This window comes from Jaculus jaculus, chromosome 6, assembly GCF_020740685.1.
Source record: "Jaculus jaculus isolate mJacJac1 chromosome 6, mJacJac1.mat.Y.cur, whole genome shotgun sequence".
In the NCBI taxonomy this organism is placed as follows: domain Eukaryota; kingdom Metazoa; phylum Chordata; class Mammalia; order Rodentia; family Dipodidae; genus Jaculus; species Jaculus jaculus.
The window spans coordinates 54,040,391-54,047,594 of NC_059107.1; positions in this window are offsets into that span (position 1 = coordinate 54,040,391).

A 7,204-nucleotide genomic window follows, 5' to 3' on the forward strand; every position below is an offset into this window, starting at 1 on the left:
TGGAAGAAATGGAATAAAAAGGTGGATCACATAGACACACACAAATACACACATACATGGCAACAGAGAAAGTAAGCAAGATTAGAACTTGAAACATGATCTTTTTAAAACATGACATAAAATACACACTAAGAGATCAGCAAATATGTGCTGTAATTGGCCAAGCAGACAATGTTATGTTTGTGAGCTATAGAGCAAGACATCTTCCCTGTTGCTTCACAAATAGCCGTGGATGATGAGGCTTCATGGGCTCTGACAGGATTTGGCTCCTAAGAGCATATTTGCTCCCCAGTCTTTGGTATTTGTCTCAGGTTAAGACAAGTGCTATAAGCTTTATTTTTTTTTTCCCAAAACAGACAATTTGCTTTTTACATAAAAGTAGTAAAAGTACAAAGACATTAGTTGATCAGCAGTAAAACATAAGTTTTCTCTTCTTTATCTTGGTCCATTTTTCCAAAATGAGAGCCTTGTGGGTAATAAAGTATTGGAAAGACTCTTCTTCCAGTAAGGAAAGCATACTAAACTGACAGTGGTAAGCTAGGAAACAAAACACATGTTCCCCAAGATGGCGACTGCCTAGCTGTGCAACAGATCCCCAGGAAAGAAAGGCAAGACATTAAGGGTTCAATGGATCTTTTAGGGGAGAGCAATCTCTTATAGATTGCCAGTGGGAGGGCACAGACAGGGAAAAACAGGGAATTACCGATTCCCTCAGGGATGGAAGCCCACACCTCTCCCCCTAGCAGCGGCCTTACCCACAGTTCAAGCTTCAGGAAACTCCCACACTTACAGTAGGAAAGGGTCCCAGGCTAACATAGTTCCACTTGTCTCACTGCACAGGGGCGATCACACTGCTACCCCTGCCCACCAGTGACCTTTGCCAGGCTACGCCTGCTGGACCATTGGAGCTCAGGCTCCTTTGATCAATTTGTCCACAGGCACCACCCTGCCTATGGATCCTGCATGTGGAAGCTTAGACTGCTCCGACCACTGGATTACTTACTGCTCCTGCTGCTGCACATTCACATGAGCCCAGGCCCATAGCAACTTCCAAGCAAGTCCAGACTGTGTCTGTCACTTGCTTCAGCTCAGGTGCCACCCCCTACCTGTCTGCCAGTCCACCATCTGCCACTGTCCTGTGGCAGGGGAGCAGATTGCTTGCAGGTCCCAGTGTTCCATTGCCTCAGATTCTCATTGTGCTTGAGCCCAGGCTGATCTACCCAACTACCTGCCCATACACTGTGATGGGCAGACCAGAGGCAAAGAAATAACATGAATAATCAAATGTAAGTAAATCCAGTTAGATCACCCAGTCCTACAATGGATATCTCTAATCAAAACATAGGAGAGTCATAAGGATCAGAACACCAAAATGAAGCTATGAGCGATACAACCCTGACCAAGCTACTGATAGAACTTGCAGAAAAGCAAAAAAGGACCGATAATCATGTGGATGCTGCCATCACTAGACTAGACCTAATAGATAAGAAAATGGAAGGAGTTAAAAGACAGTTAAGAGATTTGAGGGAGAGTGAAAAAAAAGAAGACATCAAAAATCAGCTGGCGATGCTAAATGAAGACATAAAGAAATGCAAGGATGAATTCCAAGAAGCATCAAGAAAATCAGAAAATGATGTGAAAAGAGCTTGACAGAGGGATGGAAATTATACATAGAAGAGTAGTAGAAAATGCAAACCTAATTGAACAAGTCCAAAACTCTCTAGAAACTCTCAAGAATAGAGTCAGCCATGTGGAGGATAGAAACTCTGATCTGGAAGAAAAGATGGAAGAAATGGTTCAAGTGTGCAAAACTTTCAGTAAGTTCAAAAGTTTCTGTGAACATAACATGAGGGAATTGTAGGATACACTTAAATGTCCTAATATCAGGATCACTGGAATACCAGAAGGAGAAGAAATTCAGACCAAAGGTATGGAGAACTTATTTAATAAAATAACTGAAAAAAACTTCCCGAGTCTCTTCAAAGAAAGACCCATCAAGATACAAGAAGCCAACAGAAATCCAAATAGACTGGATCAAAGAAGAAACTCTCCAAGACATATTGTGATTAAGACTGTAAACATTGACACCAAAGAGAAAATCCTAAAAGCAGCTAGGGAAAAACAGCACACCACTTTTAAAGGTAAGCCAATCAGAATTACTCAGACTTCTCAATGGAAACCCTGAAAGCTAGAGGGGCCTGGAGCAAAGTCTAAGAACCTGTGGCTCACAACCCAAACTACTCTACCCAGCAAAAGTATCATAACAAATGGTGAAAAAAAAAATTTTCCATGACAAAACTCAGATTTACAATTACATGAACACAAAAACAAACCTACAGAGAGTATGTCAGGAAATTCTCCACAGAAAAGAAACAAATAATCAAACTCGGAAAGCTACCCAACTCTTTTTATGAAACTAGTATCACCCTGATTCCAAAACCAGGCAGAGATGCCACAAGAAAAGAAAACTACCGGCCTATTTCCCTGATGAACTTATATGCAAAGATCCTGAACAAAATCCTCACAAACCAAATCCAACAACACATCAAAAGCACTATCCACCTTGACCAAGTGGGATTCATCCCAGGAACACAGGAGTGGTTCAACATATGGAAATCTGTCAATGTAATACACCACATAAACAAGGTTAAGCACAAAAACCACATGATCATTTCGATAGATGCAGAAAAGGCCTTTGACAAGATACAACATCACTTCATATGAAAACATTGAAGAGAATTGGCATGGCTGGTTCATATCTTAACATAACAAATGCAATATTCAAAGCTCCTGAGTCCCAAATAATACTTAATGGAGAAAGACTGGAGGAATTCACATTAAGATCAGTAAAAGACAGGATTGTCCACTCTCACCTCTGTTTTTCAATATAGTACTGGAAGTCCTAGCTCAAGCAATAAGAAAGGAGAGGAAATAAAAGGGATATGATTTGGAAAGGAAGAAGTTAACTTATCTCTATCCACTGATGACATGACTATATATGTAAGAGACCTGAGAGACCCCATCCCAAAACTCCTGAAGGTGATTAACTCCTATAGCAAAGTAGAAGATAAAAAAAAAAAAATGCAAAACAAAAACAGTAGCCTTTCTATATGCAAAGGACAAAGATACAGAGAAAGAAATAAGGGACATAGTCCTATTTTCAATAGCAACAACAACAACAACAACAAATACCTTGGAATAACATTAACCAAGAAAATGAAATATCTATACAATGAAAACATAAAAACACTCAAAAAAGAAATTGAGGAGGACTTCAAAAGTGGAAAGACCTTCCATGCTCCTGGACAGGCATAATTAACATTGTGAAGATGGCAATCCTACCAAAGGCAATATACAGATTTAATGCAATTCCAATTAAAATCCCTATAGTGTTCTTCACAGAGATATAAAATATGATCTCAAATTTCATATTGAAAGCCAAAAGGCCTCATGTATCCAAACATATCTTCAGCAAAAGAAATACTTCTGGAGGCACCACCATACTGGATCTAAAGCTATATTACAAAGCCATAGTAATAAAAACAGCATGGTACTGTCATAAAAACAGGAGTATAGACCAATGGAATAGACATGAGGACCCAGACTTTGGGTCAAACAACTATAGCTACTTGATATTTGACAAAGTCCCTAACCATATAGGATGGAAAAATGACAGCATCTTCAACAAATGGACAAACTGGATAACCATATGCAGGAAATGAAACCTTGTTCCACACATTTTGCCATGACTACAATTAAGTCCATATTGATCAAAGACCTCAATATAAGACCAGAAACTTGACTATTACTGGAAGAAAATATAGGAAGTACTTTCCATGATATAGGAATGGAAAAAGACTTCCTGAACAAAACCCCATTAGCTCATGATCTTAAACAGTCTCTCAACCAAAGGGATCACATGAAGTTGAAGAGTTTCTTTACAGACAAGCATACAATAAGCAAAGCCAATAGATTACCCACAGAATGGGAGAAAATATTTGCGGGTTATCCAACTGATAGAGGCCTAATCTCTTGAATCTGCAAAGAATTCAAAATTCTAAACAGTAAAGTGTCAAACACCCCATTCACAAAATGGGGCAAAGAGCTGTACAAGCAGTTCACAGAGGAAGAAATACAAATGGCAAACACACACTTAAGAAAATGTTCATCATACCTACTCATCAGAGAAGTACAAATTAAAACAAATATGAGATTCTACCTTACTCCAATAAGGGCAGAAAACATCAAACAATCAAATGAAAATAAATACTGGCAAGGAAGTGGAGAAATAGGAACCCTCATCCACTTTTGGTGGCAATGTAAGATGGTACAACCACTTTGGAAACCAATATGGAGACACCTGAAAAAGCTGACTATAGAGATACCAACAGACCCAGTTATTTCCTTACTGGGCATCAACCATAAAACCTTCAAACCCCAGGCCAGATACATTTGCTCAACCATGTTCGTAGTGGCTCAATTTCTAATAGCTAAAAACTGGAATCAACCCAGATGTTCATCACAAGAAGAATGGGTAACTAAGAAGTGGTATATCTACACAATGGAATTCTATACAGCTGTAAGAAAAAAAAATGACAAAATGAAATTTGAGGAAAAATGGTTGAACCTGGAACAGATCATTCTCAGTGAACTTACCCAATCACAGAAAACAAATCACCACTTAGTCTCACTCATCTATAGCACCTAACCTGAATCTACCCAAGATGCCTACATACTCAGCAAGCATCTCATGGACTAGAAAGTAGGATGGGTGGGGAGGGAAGGAAGGGCAATGGAGGAGGTGGGAAACACAAATACAGACCCAAACAGCAATGGTCCCATAAAATTCTACATCGTAAAAGGCAGACCAAATGGCTGAACCTTCATGAGGCCCTTAGAGGGAACACCTGAGACACAAGACACTGGAAAGGTTATGATGAAGACTGACCTTAATCTTCTACAGCTTCCCAATTTCTCTCTCTCTCTTTTCTCCCTAACTAATTTATATTAGTTATCTTTTTCTTCCTTTTCTTAGTGGGCACTGACCTGTAACTCCCAGTACCAGCATGTTGCTGTCATCCACAATGAGCTTTTGATCAGAGAAACCTACAAGGTTTCCTAAAAGAAAGACAGATTTCTGTCCGAGTACTTGATGACCCACCAAAGGTTAATGGTAAGACCCTCCTGCTGTAGACACCTTATGTGGTTACACGTAAAATGGAATGGCATGGCTGGAAGCTGGAAGAGAGTCAGTTCCTTGACAGTCAGCGTGTCTAGTGTCAGAAGGTGCTACACGGGCAATTGGGGGAAAATGACCAATATCTGTCCAAGTAACTCATGGTCTAAACTATTTAGCAGAAAATAACCTGACATAATGCTCACACAAGTGCAATAGTGGCACACAGCCATGGTGGGGAACCAACTGCTCTTGATTTGGCTAACTGATCCCCTCAGTGGGACGGGGCCCATAAGCTGGAGCTGGGAAAGTAGTCAGAACCATATCCAAACATTAACCCACTCTTCACTATCAAGAAACCACCAACTGTGGGCTACAAGAGGGCCTACACCTATTACATTCTCTATTAAAAAGTAAGGGTTATCTCATTTGTCTGGTACTGTCTCTCTCTCCATTGGAGAATGTGCTTCTCTTTTTTAGATAGATGTCGATCCTAAAGACAGAGCCATCCCATCACACCTCAAAAGGGCTCCGGGCGAAACTAAGAAAAATAGGCAAAACAAGCAAGGGTACTGTTTTCTTGGTGAATTGGGTACCAGCACAATGGTGAAGGAGACCAACACAGAGACAAATCAACTCCTACCAAAATCATAGATCCAGAGACCCAGAGGACCCCAACACCTCATCACTGAAGCAGACCAAAAATGAATCCAACATGGCTTAGGGAATTTTTGCAGAAAGAACGTCAAAGCCACATGTTGGGTCATGATATGCATACATTTATCCTACCCATAACTTTGGGCTAACTCCAGAATGCATGACCCATATACTTCAACAAGGAGGTGCCAAGGGGTGGGGATAGGTAATGGATGAGCCTAATAATGGTACCAAGTTAATTGTATTCACTGAGTACAAAATTAATTTAAAAAAATTAATAGCAACCAAAACATCAAAAGAAAAGAAAGTAAGGATTATCTCATTTGTCCTGCTGCTAACTTACTCTCTGTTGGAGAATCTGCTTCTCTTTTTCAGGTAGATATAGATTCTAAGGATAGAGCCATCCCATCATACCTCAAAAGGGCCCTGGCTCAAACTAAGAAAAATTGGTGAAACAAGCAAGGGTGCTGTTTTCTTGGTGAACCAGCTACCAGCAAAAGGGGAAAGGAGATCAACACAGAGAAAAATCAACTCCTACCAAATCAGAGATGCAGAAACCCAGAAGCCGCCAACACCTCATCACTAAAGCAGATCAAAAATGAACTCAACATGGCTCAGGGAAATTTTGCGGAAGAGGGGGCAGAAAGACTGTCAGAGCCACATGTTGGTTCATGATATGCAGAGATATTTATCCTATCCATAAATATGGGCTCACTCCAGAATGCATGACCCATATACCTCAACAAGGAGGGGCCAAGGGGATGGATAGGTCACTGATGAGCCTAAAAATGATACCAAACTGACTTTATTTGCTTAATATAAAACTAATTAATAAAAAATAAATAAATTTTTTAAAAATGCATATTTCCAGTTGGTCTGTAATGGTGATACTGCCTATTATCCTAGCATGCAAGAAACTGAGGCAAGAGGCCAATGGCAGCTACAAAGTTGAAGCCACCCTAACGATGTGGAAGCTCCTGTACATGCCTCCATGGGTAAAGTGTTTCCACACAAGCATTAGGACCTGAGTTCACTAGCACACATGTAAAGTACCTAGCAAGGTAATACACTTTAGTAAACCCAGTGCTAGGAAGGGAAACACAGAAAATCCTCAAGGTTACATTGAGATATCTATGCAAGTCAGTGAGCTCTAGATTCAGTGAGAGAGCCTGACTCAAAAGTTTAGATGAAGAGCAACTGGAGAAGATACCTCACATCAACCTCTGGCCTCCATGCCTATGTGGACACACACAAGCTCCACGAATTCACATACCCACATATGAACACATATGAAAGTATGTGTACATAACACATACATTTACACCCATCAAAAATGTTTTTGAAATACCTAACAAAACAATAGCAACAAAC